The following is a 21,468-nucleotide window of genomic DNA, read 5'->3' on the forward strand; positions in this document are numbered from 1 at the left end:
AAAAAGAATCAGCTTTATGACAGTAATGTGGCCTGGGGAGGGAGGTAATTTTGGGCTGTGACGTCACATATTTGAAAGTTTGTGTTTGGAATATGGGAAGCCTAAGATGTTTAATGAAAAATAAATGCCAGAACCGTGTTCCTGGTCATCCAATCTATAAAGTCGGGCACAATTTAACTGGTTTTAACAACATTTTAGAAGGTGGGATAGTCCCTTTAAGAACATCTCCAAATTTATGAGAAAGTTTCGGCTTCGCTTTAGAGATAACCCTTCACTTTAGAGTTCACTTTAGACTTAGAGCAAGACTTCGTTAACTCCCCATGGACTGCGAAGAAGTGCTCCGGGCCGTGCGCCATATTCGTGGACGGGACCGAGAGTGCGTCGATCTTCACTGGGCTGTCGTGGAACCGTTTGTCTAGATAGAGAAAAGTGAACAGACAAAAACCAAATGTCCAAGTCTTCTGGTGTATGTGAATCTGTAAATTATGCAAATATATTGTTTTATATGGTTAATATGGCGATTTTAAAATTGACATTCTTTATGAAACACCCTGTAGACACGCATTTTTTGGCCCCTACGTTCACAAGCCGATAGCGTACGCCCAATAAATCTATGATAACCATTCATCTGATCCATTCATCTTCATCTTTCCATTCACTGTAAAAAATGATAGCACGTTTTGTGTTATATGGCCAAAAACGACTCGGTACAGCCGTATCTCATAACACGCCATCGTGTTTTCTCATACACGGTAAATCCGTGCTACATAACTCGGTATGAGTTTTGACTTTCCAAAAAGTGGTGTTCGGTAACTCGATAAAGACGTGTTACCGAGTTCGATAACTCGCCAACATGTTTCTAGCGTATCGAATAACGTGTAAAATAGCTCGCATTAAAGATGTTAAGTGTTCAATAACACCACTGGTGTTTCTGGGCTCGGATAATTATCGGCTACATAAACTTATTTGTGTTAATATATCCGGAAATTAGATGATAGTAAACTCGCCATAAACGTGTAACGTGTTTCGTAGCTCGGTTCGTGTTCATATACTTCCCGTCCAGTACCTCCTTTTAGAATGTATATTAACGCAAGATGAGCTGCATTACACGATTCAATGATCACGTTGAATGAATATATGAATATATAATTCATGTGGACTTATTGCGATGAAAGGCGTACCTTCTTTGATGCAAACGGGGCTGTAACAGGCCCAGCCGCGTTTAAACAGAGGTAACGTCTTTAACCGCAATAAATCGACATGAGGTATACATTTATACAACTCATTCCACATAATTATTGAGGCGTGTAACAGTTCGTTTTGCTTTAACACACATCCTCGTTAGCCAAGTTCATTAAGTCTCAGAGTACAGATCTACTCATTATATATTTCAACAGATTGTTCACAGTATAAACAATACACATGCGCTCTGAGCCTCATCAGAAGTAACACCACGGCGGACGAGCAGTGGACAGTGGTCCTCCGCGATCAGCAACACTAGTATTGTGAAAGACACCTATGAACAACACGTCTTTGGGCCTGGCGATGGGAGAGTAGAGGTGCCGTTTCACATGCATTCACTGGCGCGGTCTTCAGCTTGTCGAGCCGATCGTCGCAACGATTTTTTTAACGACTTTCCGGTCGACATTTGGGAGAGCTATTGCGTCAATACTAGCTGGGAGTTCTGAGCGCTGGGGCATTGAATTTTCTCATTGAACACCGAAAACATTGCCGCACAAACTAGGAGGCGCACACTCAGAGGCGTGTTGTCTTCGGAGATGGCAGCCTCGCTCCCCTCCACCCATGACACTATAGCGGTACGAGAGGAAATTCTAAAAAGCGTCCAACTTCTCCTGGTTCGTGTCTGAAATAAGAAAAAAATAATGTCAGTAAATGACGAAGTGCATGAATGAACGGCATAATGATACATACTCTAACCTTCGCACGGGTGGGGGGTCGGGGGGGGGGAGCGTTGGCCACACTTGCCAGTTTTTTTTGCGAGTGTAAAAAAAAATCGGCGAGCAGCGCTGCGAAACTTGGTATAGCTTATAATACATCAATTTCACATCGTGAGTAATATTTTCGATCCCGGGTCACATAAGGTCAGGTCACAGTCCAAGTTAAGTGATCATGCCTCTTTAACCCTCGCCCGTATTGGTGTTTTTCCAGCCGCGAACGTATAAGGGGGGGGGGGGCCGTTGGACCCCCCTTGCCGTTTCGCCCCTGATCAAGCTAGAGCTTCGCGGAAAAAAACGAGCGTATTGCCCGTGACGAGAGGAAGCCGATGATACCCAATTTTAAGGTACTAGGTCATCGGTTGACCTTCCAGGTCAGGTCAATGACCCAAAAGTCGGGAAAATCGGGACCTGTTAGAAAGTCGTAAAGCGTGGCTGTTATGGGATTTTTCGGGGTGCTGATCACGAATATCATGTTAATTTTGATCACAGATGATGTCTTCATGCATTTAGGCCAGGTCGGGTCAGGTCAGGTCAGGTCAACCAGTAAAGGTATTCGTAGTAGGTGGCAACCGTCTCTGACAGCTTCGTAACATGTTACGAAGGTGCTAAAACCACTTCTTAAATGTTCATATGGTTGCTAAATTCGAATTCAGCTAAAAAAACTGGCCTAGAAACATGTAAAACTCGAAAAGTGAACCGAGGTCATCAAATGTCTATGACCTGACCTGACCTTCCGGTGACCTTGACACCAACCCTAATGCATGGGAGCAACATCATATCCCATGTTTGAACGCTTAAAACCACGAAAAGACTGCAAACGCGCGGCTAATGCGAGCCGACATACGCCGAATCGCGATTCCGGCCAAACATGGTCTCGAAAAGTAGGTCACAGGTCAAAGGTCATTAGGGTCAGGGTCATGAAAATTTCAGGGTAGGTGTAAAATTGATTAACGCGAGGGTACTGAAAGTTTCGTCGCGATCGGCCGCTTTTTACGCGAGTTATTTGCGAAAAACCGAGGGGGGGGGGTCCGTTCGACCCCCCCCCCCTATACGGGCGAGGGTTAAACTTTGTGATTCAGTCATTTCTAAAGTATATTCGTACATCCCAGAAGTTTGAAACTCATGTTATTGCATGAGCTTGTCAGTATGAACAATTTGCATTTCTCGGAATTTTGATATCTGTGACCTAAGGTCAGGTCGATTTTGTGACCCCTCCATTGACTTTTAGTCAATGGAAGAAAATTGAAATCCGCTTCTTTTGGCCGTAAATACCCTCAAACATCGGGACACAGATGAACATGGCACAATGAACCGGAAAATTGCACTTGTGACCCCCTTAAATGCCTCTGAGGTCATCTCAGGTCACGAACCGTCTCAAACAGTTTCTGAAAACACCAGGAATGTGTTCAGCTTAACAATACGAATCGAATGACTTGCAACATGACCTCTTCCGTGACCTTGACCTGAGGTCAAATTTTTAAGTTGACCTTTTCGGGTCAACTTATAGGTTATTCGACGCGTCTCCCCGACGTCATTTTTCTTTGACCTATGACATCACAGGACGGCGAGCAAGGTCAAATTGTAGCAGTTTATAATGACAAACATTTTATTAAAGTGACTTATCATTTAAAAGAGACGACAAAACGTTGATACCTATTTAGTCAGGAAGAGAGGGGTAAGTATCGTAGATATTACTCTAGACTACTTTCAGTACCTAACAAGTGCTGAAAAAAATCGGACGTCACGAGAACAGTCGCTTTTTATTTTTTAGTCTTTCAAATAACTATATCACTGGCAGTTTTACAGACACATATTTTGTTAATTTTTAGGATGTGTATGGTTACGAAACGGGAGATGTTCAAAACCGTGACACTTTTTTGAGACACCCTGTAAAGGCAATACTGAATAAGGATCTCTGCGACATATGCTCCGTTTTTAACTTCCCTAAATTAAAAAAAAAAACTGGAGGAGTTTTGAGTGTAGATTTAGAAATATCAAAATATTGATATTTCTTTTTCGGAAAATTTGTGGTAGCAGTTTCCTTTGCCATGCATTTTGTACCTAATGTGCGATTTTTGAGTCTTTTGATTGAAAATCTATTTTGTGATTTATTCCCGTGAACGACTTTTTTATTTTTTAGACGGAAAATGTCCGAACATGACCTCAGTTTGACCCCCATAACTCATGACCCAAGGTGACCTAGGACGCATTTTTCAGGAGTTGAGTGAAATTGATGTCCGGAGGAGTACTAGAATCGGCGAGTTAAAAATCGCGGCCGTTTTTGAGTTATCAGCGTAAAACAACAGGGGTGCCTCCCACTCCCCAGCGGGTCGCGGGCGTCGCGGGTTAAGCTCGCACCCTTTACTGAAGTGACCGTCCCTTGACCTCTAAATGGCCATTCCCTGCCATTATACTCTACACGAAAGGCCAACGTTTATAAACTAACACATACTTGGCGATTAGGTAAGTTCACCATCGACTCTATAGTTTATACCTATTATCGGTAACGTCCAACATCAACCCTGATCAGTGGCGGATCCAGGGGGGGGGGCAAAATGGGCATTTGCCCCCCAAACGGCATAATTTTAACATTACGCCTATGGACGATGCATGGAAAGAATCGATAAATTGTTATGGTTTACCCCCCAAAAACTCTGAGCTGGATCCGCCTCTGACCCTGATCAACCCAATAGCCAATGCACATCAAAACAAGATACCTATAAGAACCATCAAAATACAGACGGCTGAGTTTCGGCGTCCGGATCCGTCCGCCGGAGGAGGCCATCAGCCGTCGCTATGGCAACGGCCTGGCGCTTGGACAGCGGGACAGCTGACCACGGGAGCGGGACGAGAGAGGGAGAGCGCAGGGGTAGAGCGGGGCGCCGGGGCGCCCGGGCTCTCGTCGGATTTGGGTAATCGGTTATGCTTTTGACGATAATAAATATGTTAAACATGTGATTTTAATTTTCAATATCGGCTTCATATTATAGAAGACAAAACCCTAGTCTACTAAAATACAACAGAGTCCCATGCAGACACTAATTGTGATTCGTGATATGTGAAATAATAAATCGGCAGAAATAGGACAATACCTTCTTATCCTGTTAGCAGTTGAGCCGCATTCATCAAGGAATGAAGTCCTGCCTCACAGTCTTGAGCTCTGACTGTGGGACTTGGAGATTTACCTTCATTCTGCTCATCTTGAGCCGTATTCTGAAACAAATAAATTGTGTAAGTTCGCAGCCAAACAGATGTCTACCTACTTCTTATCCACAGACAAATAGAAAAGCAGAGGGAGATACCATGGAAAAGAGAGAGAGAGAGAGAGAGAGAGAGAGAGAGAGAGAGAGAGAGAGAGAGAGAGAGAGAGAGAGAGAGAGAGAGAGAGAGAGAGAGAGAGAGAGAGAGAGGGCAAGAGAGAAACCAGGCAGACTAATTATAACTAGCTGGTAGATACATGGCAAAAGTTGAAAAGGTACAGTCAAAATTATTCATGTAAGTAGCATGTTTACAAACGCACACATAGCCACCAGTGGTGGAGTGGCAGAATGAGAATCAGGGCCGAGGGCTCCTCCTTTCCATCCATAACGGCACACTATGTAGTCACTACACGGATAATATTTATGTAACCACGCCTAAAAGACATTTAATATCAATGATGTTATTGCTAAGAAAAATTTGGAGCAAGCATCACTTGTACTTACCAACAAGACGTCACACGCAGCACAGACACGACCTCTCTGGATCGCACAAAGATGGCGACTGAGGCCCACGCGGCGCTGCATTTGGCGCGAAACTGAACCGAGTAAGTTAACAACCCACAGTGTTAATTGGTGTTAATGTCCCTCAAGATCGCGGCCCAAATAACCCCATTCGGGTTTTTAAACTCGACGCAGAGGGGTAAAACACGGCAACGTGTCATTCAACACGGTAGAACCGTGCGCAAAAATGCTTCCACAAAATCGTATTCGTGTTTCGGAACACAGTGTCCGCCAATTGCGGGTATGAATACATGGCGATTACTCGAACAGTGTCATTGTACATGGGGATTCCGAGCTAGTTCATCCTGATTTGGACTAACCGTGTTTTGCTTCGCAATAAGGTTTAAATTACTCGATAAATACGGATTCATTAGCAAGTTAGTTGTTTGAACACATCGTTAAAGTGAGTCAGAAAACTCAAACTGTGCTAACATTTTTTACAGTGTTGGCTACGTCCGCATAGTTCTATGCATTAGTGATGTCAATCACAGAAAACCAGAACGCCGATACCAAACCAAATACAAACCAAAACCATTAGAAAATACCGAAACCGAACCGATCGGTTGGACTGCAAACATTTCTCTTATGCAACATGTTCATTAGAAGAATGCTTACCTCTGATTTTTTAGGTGCACGCCGTTGCGAATGTATCCGAAAAAACATAAAATGACAGATGACGATGACGCGAAAGTTGAAGACGCCGATGGGATCCAAACCACCAACCTCAGTATCACCTTTTCGATACCGTAAAGTGGGACTCTTTGAAACGGACTTTACAGTTTTTGGCCTCTCCCTTTAAGACGGTTCATATTTCTAACAGCATATAACTTGCAAAAATGTAGTTCTCTGCAAGCTCTTTCATACAGTATAGGGGCATTTTGGTTCAGCTAGTAATATTGATTAAGACTATTTTTTTTTTTAGTTAAAACCTGTCTCAAATAGCCCCATAGAGTAGCCCCATCAAATAGCCCCATATTTGAGACAGTTTTAGTTGCAAATACAGGGTGTTCACTAAAAATTGAGACAAAGTTTAGCAGGCTGTATCTTCGGTAAAAATGTACCGATTTAAACAAACGAGGCATTGTTGTAGGTAATGCACATTGCATCTGCTGCAAACCGTTGAGCGTCAACAGATTTGCCTGATTCCCGTAGGTCATTTTTTGGACATTTTCTTGTAAGTGTTTTCACAAGGTCTGGCACCAGTGGACCGTGAATTTGGCCAATTCATGGCGGTAATGAGCAGCCAGTTGATATTTTGTATCAAATTTAAAGACACCAATATACGTAATTTGCCTTCGGCAAATCACATTAGATACTCATTTGTTAATTTCAGTCGTGGCAAATGGCTTATCGGGCCTTGTTTCAATCATGCAATTTTTACATCGGCCGGAGCCCCCAAGGCGCCCCTTGATTAGTGTGCTGGCGCGAGGTCGGACCAGAAGATCACCTTCTGGTTACATATGTTGTTCTGCATGAACCTCTAGTGCTAAATAATACACTTGACTCAGAAAGTATCATATTGTAAAGGACCGGCCTAGAGGAATAAAGTCGAACTGATGATATGCTCTGAAATAACACACGTACCACGGCATCCAGCGTTAGCTAGGATGCTAAATGGACGTTAGCTCTTGTATCATTGATAACATCACTACAGAACACTCCATTGTCTAGTAAATTGTCGCCCTTTGACAAAAACGTGATTTTTCTTCCTTAAATAGATCGGTCGTTTTCTGCAATTTGTGGCGCTTTCTTGACCTTTGTTTATTTACTTCTCTTGCCTTATGTTGTTCCCAGTCGCTTCGAGAAATCATTTACGCCGGTTGTAACTCATCCTAGCCTCAGGTGTGATATATGTTCTTCGCTTAGGCACAGTTAATACCTTACTGATCGGCAGCATTGCATCGTGAGGTGCCAAAAAGCCCCTCCACGTGCATTTTCGGGGCCCCGACCTTTCCTTTCGTCAGTATCTTCACATTTGCACCACTTCAGATTTTCTGACTCCTGACTCTGACTTTCTGACCCACTAGAACTTTCGTCCCACCATACGGTATGTAACTAATTTCGACATTTTAAGCTTTCATTAGGTATTTGTACGTGCCAGACTCTCCCATTGACGTACTATTTTGGGAAAGCGTGCCAATTGGCTTTCGGTGGGCCTTATTTAAAACGACCTCCAACGCGACTGTTTTCATTACACCCATGAAATTTTATGTTCGGTATGATACAAAAATGTCCCTTTTATCTCCATGCTAAGTTGCATCGTAATAGCTTGCTTCACTTTTGATGTGCAGTCATTCAAAGTTTGTGTCAATTTTTAGTGAACACCCTATAAATTGAAGAAAATCGGTCAAGCTAGAGATGATTTTTTAAATGCCATACAATTGGAAATTCAATTTTGATCATTTGGCAACAATTGTTTTTGCAAAGCCTGTTAGGTACATGTCCTTTATATTCAATCTTATCATTTTTTCGTAGGACACTTCATTTCGGTAGGGTATAAAATTGCATCACTATAGGTATGCTAAGGTTGGTTATTATAATATGATGTGACCCTAAACTTTCAAAATGACAGGATGATCATCAAGAACTATTTTAAAGTCAACGACAGTAAAATTTTGAAAGTAAGTTTTTGTATGTAGCCCTGGTGACGTGAAAACAGATATACTGAAAGTCGGTGGGGCTATTTGAGACAGGCTTGCTACCAATTATGAAGCACACCGTAATGAATCAAACAAGGCAAAATGTTTCCTAAAGCATTTAAGTGAATGGTTTGCATGATTGTTCCATTGTTCATCTCCATGCGAAGAAATAACCGAAAAATATTAAACGGTTTTGATTTTATGCCGATTTTCCTCGATCGCTGCATGCGGCATCAATTGGCCGGTTACCCTACCACATCAAGTACTGGTGGGGTAACCGGACCGTTTTCACATCAAGTACTTGGATAGGCTCATCAACAGTACGTTCATGTGTTAAGTAACCTTCAATCATAGAAATAAAGACTAGAAGGGACAGCTGCCTCTGCGGCATACGTGAATTGCGCCGCCATTGAACCACAGTCAAAGGCTGTGGTTGTTTACACGGGGCCCTAATGGCGAAATCGTATAGTTGGGTGGTTTCGTGCTCAATTCTATGGAATTGAAGGGGTGTGTGGGCATTTCGGGTGGTGTCCCAGGAACAAAATTCATCAGAGAAGACGATGAAACACATTTTGGGTACGTGCTTTGATGTTTTCTATGATTTTCGGGAGGGAGGTTAAATATGAGCACCTCCACGCGGATGGGACTTGGAACAGTTGTGCTGTCTGTGAAAGGGTGCAGGGAGGCTACGGCGAGCATCATTAGAAATGGAATTGTTCCAGACATTAAATAATTTGGCATTTGTTGGTAACCATTCAATGACCTCTGAACTTCTTAGGTCAAACCGAATGTTTTCAGTTTTCACATTTGACTATGAATTTGCACCTCGAATGTTTACGAAAATTCAGCAGAATATATGCCATACCTATCATAATAATAAATGATGCGAAAAATATTTTTAGGAAATTATTGCTTTTGAAAACCAAAGCAAACCTAACCTGAACTGACCTGACCTAATATAAAGCAATGTGCATTTCAATCCTGTACTGTCGGTTAAAAGCGTTGACCTTTCATGGCCTTTAACTTTGACCTCAAATGTCACCCAGGCCTAAAACTGCTAGATGTGTTTGTTTTTATAGGTGCTGACTGCTGAGAGCCCACCAAATTTCATAAAAATCGAAGGGGGTCGGTGTATGCTGTACGATCGAATCATTTGACGCAGAATGACCCAAAGGCCACTTGCATATAATTTTTCGTGTTCTAATCTAGTCGGTAGTACAATGAACCGCCAATAGTAGAGGACTCTGAGGCTCCCTGCAGGTACTTTTACAATGCTCTCGTGCTTTGCAGGCAGCCCTCCCGAGCGCGCGACGGCCGTCGGGTTCCGTATCGGTGACCCAGCTGGTGATGGCTGCGCCCGAGCCGCCGGCCGTGAGCCCGACTGAGCTGACCGGTCCGACCGACACAGCGACCCCGACCTCCGGGTGAGTGAGCTCGTCCCAGGCTGCGGGGAGCCGGGAGTGAGCACGGATACTGCTGGCACGAGGGACTAGTTCATCCCCCTGGTCTGTGATGGTCGGTGTTCTTCCTGAGTGGCATTCTCAGTAGGTAGGTACTCAGGGTATCACGGGCGTAGGAACCAGGGTTGTATACCAATCAAGTCGATTGAATTGATTGATTTGATTCAGCGCGTATTTTGAGTTGATTGGATTGAGTCGATTGACTTTTCGAGATGACTGGTTGACTGACTCGTTTGACTTTAGCGACTGGTTGACTGATTTGATTCCCGAAAATTAGAGTGACTCATATGATTGAGTCGATTGAATGGAAAGTTGAAATAAATTTTAGTTGACGAAAAATAATGACACCAATTGATGACATCAAAGATCACAAAACTACACTGAAAACTGCTTGTCATCACAACTGCAATATGGAGTAGATGGCCAAATAAAGAACAGGGCCTAAACATGAACAGCCAACTTTGACTTTCAACTGCAATAACTGCTCCCAGGGGCGGATCCAGGAATTTTCGGGAGGGGGGGCGGCAAGTCGAAATAGGGGCGACCTGGCAATCCGGGGGCGCTCCATACAAAGGGGGCGCCAAACCGTCAAAATCGGGAGCTAAAAGCCCGCGCCGTGCTAGGGGGCCTTATCGCGCTCCCCCTCAGGTTTTTCGCAAATATCTGAAAAACGACTGCGCGCAGCGCCGCCATTTTCAGCATACCTTATCATGCATCTTTTTTGCACATGTTGTAAAAATGTCTGACGCGGGTGATGGAAGGTCAGGTCACCAGGTTATGCCAAGTGACCCAGCCTAAGAAAAAGTTCAAATGCTTACCATTGCTATACCGACTGAACGATTGCTTTGAACCTTTCAGCGATTGATGAAAGCAACACTATTCATGAAATGTATATCTCGGAATTTCGATATCTCTGACCTAAGGTCAGGTCAGTTGTGCGACGTCTCCATTAGATAGGTAAGTATAATTAAGTCTTTGGGAGAAAACTGAAAGGCATCTCTTTTGGACGAGCGCCATTCTAGACAATATCAAACATTGGGATACATATAAAATTAGCACACTGAATAAGAACATTGCACCTAGTGTGACCACTCATTATGTCCCAGAGGTCATCCCATGTCATGAAAGGTCCGCAGCAGTTTTTTTTAAAAATAACTTTTGATAGATTCAAGCTAGAGCGATAAAAACACCTCAGCTGTGTTCAGCTCGACGATACGCATCGACTGCTATGCAGCATGACCTTTCCCGGTCAGGTCATGACCTTGACCTGAGGTCAAATTCTCAAAATTACCCTTCATAAGGTCAACCTTTAGTTTGTTCGAAGTGTCTCGACGACAGAAACGCAATGCTGGCAAACGTAATGTCGAGACTCTCTTGAGTCAAAAGTTATTGCAGGAAAACATTGTTCGTAAAAAGGCTATTTTTAGAGTCTTTTGCCCTCTGAATGCTAAACCTGAGTTGACCTGAGGTCAAATCTGAGCGCAGCTTGCAGAAACACCTTTAAAAGGGCTATCGAATGCGCTTTTCTGCGGCGCTATAGCTCTATTGGTTTCCGAGTTATGTGCCGCTGCTTGGAAACCGAAAAATGTTGAAACAGGCAACATTTTACCTTTGATGACCTCTGGTGACCTGACATTCGACCTGACCTAAAAAATGACCGTTTGAGTTAGACGAGGGAGTGTGCACCCCCCCCCCCCTCCCCAGCAGGACACGGAAAACTCAGACCACCAGCACGGCACGGGTTAAAAGTCGTAGCTGGGCACCACTACCCTAGCAAAAGATATTAGCAAAAAGGTGACCTCCATTTACTGGTGCAGTCCTCCTTCTCCCGGTGATGCCCCCTCCTTTTTCTGGAAGCGTCTCACTTATGCTGGTATGCCTCACTTCCCGGGGGCACCCAACCTCTGCTTTGATCGCCTAATCCATTATGGAGAGACCCACTTTGCTTAAGTCGCCTCATTTCTTCCTTCTAAGAACGACCAATTTGCTGTAGGCGGCCCAATTATCTGGGACGCCCATCTTCTGCTAGAAGTGCCCCTCTTCTTCCTGATGCGTCCCACTTCTACTACGAGTGCACCTTTTCTGTTAGGGCGCCCCTTTGCTGCTGAGGAGTCTTTTCTACTGTAAATAGGGCGGCCCTCTCCTGTTTGGCGACCCCAAATTCTGCTGGAGGCGCCCCACTTCTGCCCAACTTTTGGTGGGGTGCCCCTCTCTTGCAGGGGGCACTTCTCTTTTGTTGGAGACGCCACTCTTGTGGGGGCGCCCTTCCACTGCGGGGAACGTCTCTCTTCTGCCAGAGGCACTCCTTTTCTTCTTATGGGGCTCCTGTTTTTTTTTTTTCTGGGGCGAGGCGACCCTTTGCTGCTCGGAACGGGGCACACCTCTCCTTTTACTGGGGCACCGCTCCTCTGCTGGGGTTGCCCTTCCGCTGTCGTCAGGGGCGCCCCTCTTGGTAGAATATACTCTTTTTCTTTTTGTAATGGGGCGCCCCTCTTCTACCGGGGGCGCCCATCTGCTGCTGGGGCGTCTGTCTTCTGCCGGATATTGTCAATGGGGCGCCCATATCCTGTTTGGCGGGCCCAACCTCTGCTGCTGGAGGCTGCCTATTTCTGATTAACTTTTGTTGTGGCGCCTCTCTTCTGCTGGGGCGCCCCTCTTCTGCCAGTGGCACCCATTTTCTTATTATGGGGCTCCTTTTTTGCTGGGGCGCCCAGCTGCTGTCAGGGCGCCCCTCTTCTCGGAATGGGGGCGCCTCTCTCCTTTTGTTGGGGCGTCGCTCCTCTTCAGGGGGACACGTCTCCTACTAAGGGTGCCCTTCCGCTGCCAGGGGCGCCCCTCTTGAACAGAAGGTATTTTACATATATTCTTGTAACGAGACGCCCTCTTCTGCTAGGGGCGCCCATCTGCTGCTGGGGCGACTCTCATCTGCTGGGAATATGCAATTGGGCGTCACTCTCCTGCTTGGTGAGCCCAACTTCTGCTGGAGGCGCCCTATTTCTGCTGAACCTTTGCTGTGTCGCCGCTCCTCTGCTCGGGGCGCCCTCTCTGCCGCGGGATATGGGCGCCTTTTTCGGATGGCGGGGGGGGGGGGGGGGGCGACCGCCCCCGTCGCCCCCCCCCTGGATCCGCGCCTGACTGCTCCAATCCTGTGATAGAACCTGGCGATGCACCTACCTACCTTTCTGCACTCAGCAGGAATTTTTTTTAATCCAGATGAGAAAGTGCAAGGCCCTATATACTAATAAAGTGTGATTAATTACTAATTCACATCTCCACATCTCCTCAGAATTCCGAAACAACCCACTGAACTCTATAAATATCTGAAACCCCTACAAAAATAACTGAAACAAAAGCGCCGTTTTCGTCTCGCTAATTACGTTTACATTAATAGCTAATTTGCTGCATTGTTTAATTTGCAGCAGAACGTTTGTTGATCCTTTTCTTCTGAGAGGCTAGGCATAACATATTTCATTTTCCTTAAAATATTTTACCGAATATTATTAAGTGGTTTTATTTCAATTGAAATAATAATTAAAACGAAATTGGTGTTGTACAACCGATTTATTTTATGATGATCTACCATACTAGGGGAAAGTGGGGTATGACGGGCATGTTAGTTTTGCGGGTCTGTACCTCTGAAGTCTTTTCTTCGATTGCTTCACCAATTTAGCACAACCATCTTCAGGCATTTTTCTTTCAGTGCCCCTTTGACACCTAAGGTCTAAATCCAATACTTTTCAATTGAGAGTGTTTTTAGCAAGACCCTGCAAAAACCCGTCTTACCCCACCGGGGAGGGTAAGACGGGCACTGATGTTGGGGCAAGACGGGCACAACGTTAGTTTGAACTTCTTTACATATTTACTGCCGAATAATTATGCTAATACATCTTACACATCTGGCTTTTGATCTTACAGTCAATATTGTAAGGTTCGTAGCATCGCACGGCTACTTATAGGCGTAATGGTATTGATCGATGTAATGAAAAAATTAAACAAATTCAAAGCTGTCTATTTAAATAATTTCGATGGAAATGCGTTGCAAATGATGTAGAACAGCGTAAGTTAGCTTAAAATAACAATATCAGATGGTTTGCATTCCTTTCATCATTGTTGCCCGTCTTACCCCATTCGGCTGCCAATAAGGATATCACACCGCCTCCGGGCACCAAATTAAAGGATTCATTCGCCAGCATACACATTTGGATGACACCCTAAGACGAAACTCTCATCAAATTTCCAAAACAAAATATGAAACAGCGAGGTCAGAAAACACTACGAAACACGATAGTTCTGCTTAGAGTGCAAGGCACGTTTTTAGCTTTTCCACAATTTTTCAAAAACTATTTAAGATGCGTACCTCTGCCTTCACCTCACAGCAAAGAACCACACGGCCGATTACCAACCACAACAAGAGGTTGCTAGCGCCAACGGTTTGGGCTAGAGGGCCGGTGCCCGTCTTTCCTACCCCGCCCGTCTTACCCCACTTTCCCCTACATGATAATCAATGACGTCATCTTACCAAAAAATCAAAAGACGAAGAATAAGGATTTATAAAAGCTTAGCATACTTCTTGGCAAAACGTTTTCTTTGTTTTTTCGCAGTCGCACCAACGGCATTTAATTTTCCTTGTTCTTCTTCCTTTGTCCTTAACTTATCCTGTGGTTCCAGAGTCCCTGTCCTTTCCATTTCCTTTTAAATATATTTTTAATGCTCATCCCTATCCCCCAGTCCTAACAGTTTCAAATTGTATTGCAATAAAATGTTTTGAATTCTTCACATATAACCTATCTACCTTCGTTGGTACTGTTGGTAGCCAGTGACACATCTAGGCAGGTAAGTAGGTACCTACCTGCTTTCCTGCTGTCTTCATAAAACATACCTAATGAAGTTGTCAAATTTATAGCACATTTTCAACACTTTCATATTCAGGGGCGCCGCCACGGATTTTTGACTGGGGGGGACGGACTGACCGACTGAAAACCCAAAAGTAGACATTCTTACCGTGGCTTTTTCGGTCGGATGCATTCAACGTTTAAAGCAAATATGCCACTTTTTACATAGGGTTTTCAACTGAAGTAACAGTTTTGTAGCTTGAGCTGAGACGAGAACAAATCAGGAGCTTTTATGGTCCAACAATCACCCTAGCCAAATATATCGGTATCGATTTTAGGTTTGAAGACTGAAGTCATTCCCATAGATTACACTTTGTCATTCTCTTACCGAGGAATCCATTCCCTTACGGAAAAATGCTAGCCAATCAGCATTCAGCTGGTTTGAACTACGTACTATGCCTATGCTTGGTCAACGCGTAATCAGCTTCCGCTGCAATATAGGTAAGTAGCCTCTACGAAAGATGAACGTCACAAATCTCTCTTATTGGATTATGCACGAATCGGCGCGAAGCGCCGCGGAAATTGGCAAAAAAAACATTAGGCAAAACTGCTCCAAAATACGAATTTTGCAGCCCGTGTAACAAGCTTGATACCATACCAGAAAACCTTAGGTCAGGAAAACCAAGTCAACTAGTCAAGTCGCCTCAAAGTTTTGTGGTCCTGTCAACCGTATAGCTTATTTCTTAGAAGCTGGAAATTTAGTGTAGCGGGACTGCAGAAGTGTGGAGTCGGAGCCGGAATCAGTCGGAGTTGACTGTTTTGGCCAGTTTTGGCCAGAGTCGGAGTTGAAGTCTTCGAAAATGTTCGGATTTTGACTTCGAGGTCGGATTAGTGTAAAGTCATGCTCTTGGCTGGTTAGACGAAATATAGGTATTAGGCCCGTGTTCGGCCAGTCGTGTTATACGACACACGTTGATCACGATATCAAAAATCGACAGTTCCGCGATGACAGGTCGGATAAGAGCTGGAGATTTTGTTGGCCGAGGTGGCAGGGGCCAGACCAATGCATGTAGGCCCACACCCCATATACTGAGTATCTAAACCCCCTGGACCCTCTCAGATTCGGCACCGGCCGTTCCATCTCTTCCATCCTCAGGACAGTCAAATCCTTCTCCTCCACGCCGCAACCCCCTGCTCCGGGCTGGACGGGCAACTCTATCCCATGCGGGAATGGCTCCACTGGAGCTATAGTCCTTTGCCGGGTGCAGTGAGTGCGAGTGGGCTGGGCTGCCTGTTTAATTGGTCGGGTTCATCCCAAGTGGCTCACTGGGGTGGCTGCCCCGACCAATGTCTCCCACTAATTCTTTCATACTTGCGGCTCTGAAATGGTCTCATTTGACCGAAGGGCCTAATCAAATTTCGAGTAGGATAACAATAAGTAAAACGCCTTTTGGGGCGACCAACGGAGCGAGCGAGAGGGTGGGGTGGGCCTTGCACGTGCGAGCTTGCGAGGGGATACCTCCAACTAACTTGTGCACTGCACCCTTCTAACCGGTCCCTAACGATGTGCCAAATTTGAGCGCAATTGGCCTAGCCGTTCTCGAGATCTGGAAGCGGCACCCTGCACGTGCGCACGTGCAAAATGGGTCCCAACTGACTTTTGCACGGCACCCTACTAACCGGTCCCTAACCATGTATCAAATTTCAGCACAATCGGTTCAGCCGTTCTCGAGATCTGGAATCGACCCCTGCATGTGCGCACGTGCGTCGTGCAGCAGCATCCCAACTGTGGCACACGGATATGCATTGCCTAGTGGGTATACCTATACCAGCTACATGCCAACTTTCAGCGCAATCGGCCCAGTAGTTGCCGAGATATTGAAATTGTTACAAAACTGACACCTCTTCGTTTTTCACGTGGCACGTGCATAATGCATATGGGGTCACTCACATGCATCGGGAATAATCCCATGCTCGTTAGAAGGAATGAATCTAGTGCTACCCTACAAAAATTACCGCATGTAAATCGGTCAAGTGGTTACTGAGATATAAGCCTAGCAAAAGCGTGACCAGTACGGCATACTCAGAAATTTCCGTTAACCTACGAAAGACTACGCTCGCTTCGCTCGCTCCGTAATGAGTTTGGGGGGGACGTCCCCCTTCCATTCTGAGAGTGGGGGGGACGCGTCCCCCCCGTCCCCCCCGGTGGCGGCGCCCATGTTCATATTCAATATGGTGTCAGTGTGGCATGTAACCTAGTTAGGTTCATTATGTTCAGGGTTCAATTCAGAAGAGCTCCGCATAACTCACATAAGAGACAGACGGGGGCTTTACATGGGGTAGATGGCCTGATGACTTAGCTGGAATATGGCCAAAATTAAATTGACAACTTTTAGGTGAAAGGTGGTGATTTGGGTTAAGGGGCGTTTGTTGAAGTCAACTACTGGGTTATTTTGCACCCATTAAATGAAACTTCTGCTCCAATTCTACCCATTGAACCTCAATATCATGATCCACCTGTCCATCACTAGGTATCCTTCCTTATTACATAGAAACTTTGAATGGCATGGCAATTTATAATTTTAAATGACAATATTTTTGTTTCTTCTGTAGGTAGGTAGGTTGAGGTAGGTAGGTAGGTACACCAGACTGCTATGGACACTTTTCCAAGTTGGTGGGGCAAAAAACCTAATGTATATCTTGGTTTGAGTCGTTTGATTGAGTTGATTGATTCCTTTCATTGTCGCGTTTGAGTCGATTGAATCAATTCCCGAAAACCATGCTCTGACTTGATTGATTTGATTGGTTTCCCAAATTTGTCGTGATTGAATTGATTGCTATTGATTGAGTCATATACAACCCTGGTAGGAACGTCATGAAAAGTGGGTGGGCCACCCTGTCAAGGGGCCTCCTTTTCCAGGGGGCCTCCTATTTTCAGGGGCCTCCAACTTTTTCCTCGTCCTGCTGGCTGCTTTCAAGTATGACCACCAAATCTAGCTTCTGAGATCGGGCAGATGTACCCAGGGGCGTAACCGCTTAAGCGAACAGTGCGGAAAGTCCGCACCATTTTTAAAACTTATTCCCCCTCCGATTTTTTTTTAGAATCTATTTGCCGCAAACGGCGCATGACCCCTGAAAAAAACCTTACACAAATGTCTTCCTCGTTTCCCAGGTGCCCCCATTAGCTTCATAGGCGCCCTCTTAAGCATATTAGCGCCCTATGTATAGTCATCAGAGACATCCCTATATGTCCCACAGTCGCCCCGTTGTCGCATACAATGTGCGCTTATCATAGGCGTCTCTCTTTTATGGACACTGGAAGGCGCCTCTCTTTGCCATGCTGGCGCCCCTGTTTCTTATGAATGCACCCCCATGGCATTGATCAATTGCAGTCGCAGACCTCTATTGCATGTGGACGCCCATATATGTAGGCCTCAGAGGCACCCCTCGTTCGCATTGAGGCGCCCCTATGGGCTTCATAGGCGCCCCTCTATTGCACGTAGGTGCCCTACGGTCTCAGAACCGCTCCCCTTTGGCATGCAGACGCCCATCTTTCGACGGAGGAGCCGCTGTGGTTCTTAGAGACGGCATGGTGCTCCCAGACACAGATGGGGCTCTCGGAGTCGACAGTGTGGGACCTTCAGTCGCTGATGGGTGCCCGCCAGATGTGGACCCTCAGAGATGCCGGTATGTGGCCCTTAGAGACACCGGTGTGGAACCCTCAGATACTTCAGTGTGAAGCCCTTGCAATTGCTGGTGTGGAGCTATGAATGCGCTGGCTTAAATCCCTCAGAGGCCGGTACATGGACATTAGAGCTCAGTGAGAGCTTGTGTGGTGCCTTCAGTGGCCTTATGGAGCCGTTAGACATCAACATGGTGCTCTCAGGAGCCGGTGAGTCCTCAGAGTCACCGGTGTGGGGCCTTCAGAGCTCCGAGATACTGGTGTGGGGCCCTCAGAGGTGTCGGTGTGGGTCCTTCAGATGTACCTATAGAGCCTTGAGATGCACAGGTGTGGTGGCCCACAGAGGTGCCGGTGAGGGGCCCCAGAGCCACCGATATAGGGCCCTAAGAGACACTAGTATGACCCTCAAAGGCGCCGCTGTGTGGCGCTCATAAACACTAGTGTGGAGCCATCACAGGCGGGTGGAGCCGTTAGAGGCCGGAAAGGGCCCTTAGATGCCTACAAGGAGCCTTCAGAAGCCGGCGTGGCACCCTTATGGGGATAAGCGTGTCTGCTTAGGAGCCCTTGAGGTGCTCTCATGAGCTCTGTGGGGCCCTACCGAGCCGAAATATGGCCACGGCCAGTTGCCGCCGCATGGCTCTTCGGACTATCTTCTCAGGGGCCTCCTCTGGCTAGTATAAATAGAAGGGCCTGTTAGACCATCAATCCTAGGGGCCTGTTCTGGTTAGTATAAATAGAATAGCCTTTTAGACCATTAATCTCAGGGGGCTCCTGTGGACAGTATAAATAAAAGGGCCTCTCAGACCATCAGTCTCGGGGGCCTCCCTAGAAAAGTGTAAATGTGGATAGAGGGCCCCCTCAGATTCATTAGGAGTGGACCTCTCTGACTATCAGTCTCAGGGGCCTCTTGTGGCCAGTATGAATATAAGAGCCTCTCAGACCATCGGTCTCAGGGGCCTCTTCTGACTAGTTTGGATAGAGGGCCCTCCCAGACCACCGGTTTCAGGGGCCTCCAGTGGCCAGTTATATGAACAGAAGGGCCTCACAGCCATCAGCCTCGGGGGCCTCTTCTGACTGGTGTGAATATGAGGGCCTCTCATACCATCAGTCTCAGGGGCCTCCTCTGCCTAGTGTGAATATAAGGGCTTCCCAGGCCATCAGTCTCAGGGGCTCTTCTGACTGGTGCCGGATTGAGGGACCTCCCAGACCGAAAGTTTTGGGGGTCTCAAGTGGCCAGTATGAATAGAAGGGCCTCTCAGTCCATCAGTCTCATGGGCCTCTTCTGCCTGGTGTGATTATAAGGGCCTCTCAGGTCATCAGTCTCAGGGGCCTCCTCTGACTACAGTGTAGATGGATAGGCCTCCCAGACCATCAGTCTCAGGGGCCTCTTCTGACTATTGAGGATAGAGGGGCCTCCTCTGACTAGTGAGGGTAGGGGGCCTCGGCTAGACCACCAGTGTCAGGGGCCTATTCTGACTAGTGTGGATGGAGGGGCCTCCCAGACCACCAGTCTCAGACCTCTGACTAGTGTGGATAGAGGGGCCTCCCAGACCGCCAGTGTCAGGGGCCTCCCCAGACCAGTGTGGATATTGGGGCCTCCTCAGATCCACTAGGGCCTCTCAGGCCATCAGTCTCAGGGGCTTCGACTGACAAGTATGAACAGAGGGCCTCCTTGGATCCATCACGGCCCCTTGGAGTCCGTGCGTGGGGATTTGTGGAGCTTATTTCTACCGAGTTTGTTTATTCTGGAAGGTGACGACGTCCTCTCAAATCGAGACGAGGGGCCTCGAGTAAAAAGTGGGTGGGCCAAAACACATGGTTGGCCCCCCCCCACCTCGAAAAGTGGGTGGGCACTTGCCCACCTGGCCCCCCCTGTTCCTACGCCTATGCAGGGTATTGTGACGAATTTCGCAAGTTTTTACGCGTTTTCACAGTATACTTTTTTAGATATTACGATGTTTATATTTCATCGTGACGTCATTTAGATTGGATCTGTGACGTAATGAAGGATTTCCTTCATGTCAATGTGGGGGGTAATTTGGTACCTCTCTGTATTGCGGACCTAAAGTAAATAAATAGGTATATTTGGTGTTGCTATCTGTTATACCAGGATGTTATATGATTTAAAACCTAGGTTCTAGTCAGGGTTTATTGAATTAGGTTCTTGTAATCTTGACTAGGATGTGTAGTGATCAAGCCCTGATAGAGATTAAGCGTTTCTTTTCCGTGATATGAGGCTATCGGTGGACCCAACAAGTAATTACGAAAATAACTGTTGACGTTTCGGTTCCAAGCAACCTTCGTCAGAATTACAAGTTCAAAATCTCCTTTTTCAGTTGAGGCGTTTTTTTATAAATTTAGTCCGAAACTTTTGATGGGAAGGATTCACAAGGACAGAGCCACCGCTAAGCGAAGCTTGTTGCGATGACCCTGCCCTCTACCCTCCGATCGCGTAATTCCGATTCTATGGCAGAATTTAGAGTCCAAAGTTTAACGTGCGCACAAAGCCGCGCACGGCCGGTCCCCTCGCTGACTTCGCCTGGCTACGGCCTGCCACCAACCGCAACCATACCTGTCAGGAGGCCCATAAATGTCGAGCGCCCGTCGCGCTTCGAACCCGGACTGTCATAACCGGGAACGCGTGCTCTCACCACGCGGAGTCCAACGCTCTAACCAACTGAGCTACAGGACCAGCAGTTGAGTCGTTTTTGTTGTGTTCTCTTGTGGGCCCCACCAGTTGAAGCGTTCTTGTGTTTTCAGTTCTGGCGGTTCGGTGATCCTCTCTGGCTACGACCAGCTCAGTCAGCCGACCAATGGCGGCGCGGTGTGGGCGGGGCGTCGCCGCGCGGTCGGCCACCGACCAATCGCGTCGCTGAGCTCGGACAGCGAGAGGTCACCGCCCGTGACCCGTCGGCGGCGCGCGCGGCGCCCCTCGACCGCCGCCGCCGGCGACCCGGCCCGAGGTCAGTGCCTAGTGGGGGAGAACCGTCCAGAACGCCCCTCCCTTAGCAAAAATTGTGTGTCTCGCCGCTTAACATAGTTATTTTGTTACGCGCTATGTAGGTATTTTGTTAACCCTCGCCGGCACAGGGATTTACCATTTTGCGTCCTTCAACGGCACAAGGGGGGGGGGGGG

At 46.6% G+C, this 21,468-nt stretch overlaps 1 long non-coding RNA gene across 1 annotated transcript; it reads right to left on the reverse strand.

Annotated features, from left to right (window-relative positions):
* Positions 1-1,367: 1,367 nt before the first annotated feature.
* LOC122381315 lies at positions 1,368-6,138 on the reverse strand. The gene is made up of 3 exons (XR_006256514.1): positions 5,663-6,138; positions 5,051-5,171; positions 1,368-1,864 (listed from the first exon to the last, which is right to left on the reverse strand). It is a non-coding gene; the product is annotated as an uncharacterized LOC122381315 (long non-coding RNA).
* Positions 6,139-21,468: the final 15,330 nt, after the last annotated feature.

The sequence above is a fragment of the Amphibalanus amphitrite genome, unplaced genomic scaffold (assembly GCF_019059575.1).
Source record: "Amphibalanus amphitrite isolate SeventyFive unplaced genomic scaffold, NRLGWU_Aamphi_draft 000010F_arrow, whole genome shotgun sequence".
Taxonomy (NCBI): domain Eukaryota; kingdom Metazoa; phylum Arthropoda; class Thecostraca; order Balanomorpha; family Balanidae; genus Amphibalanus; species Amphibalanus amphitrite.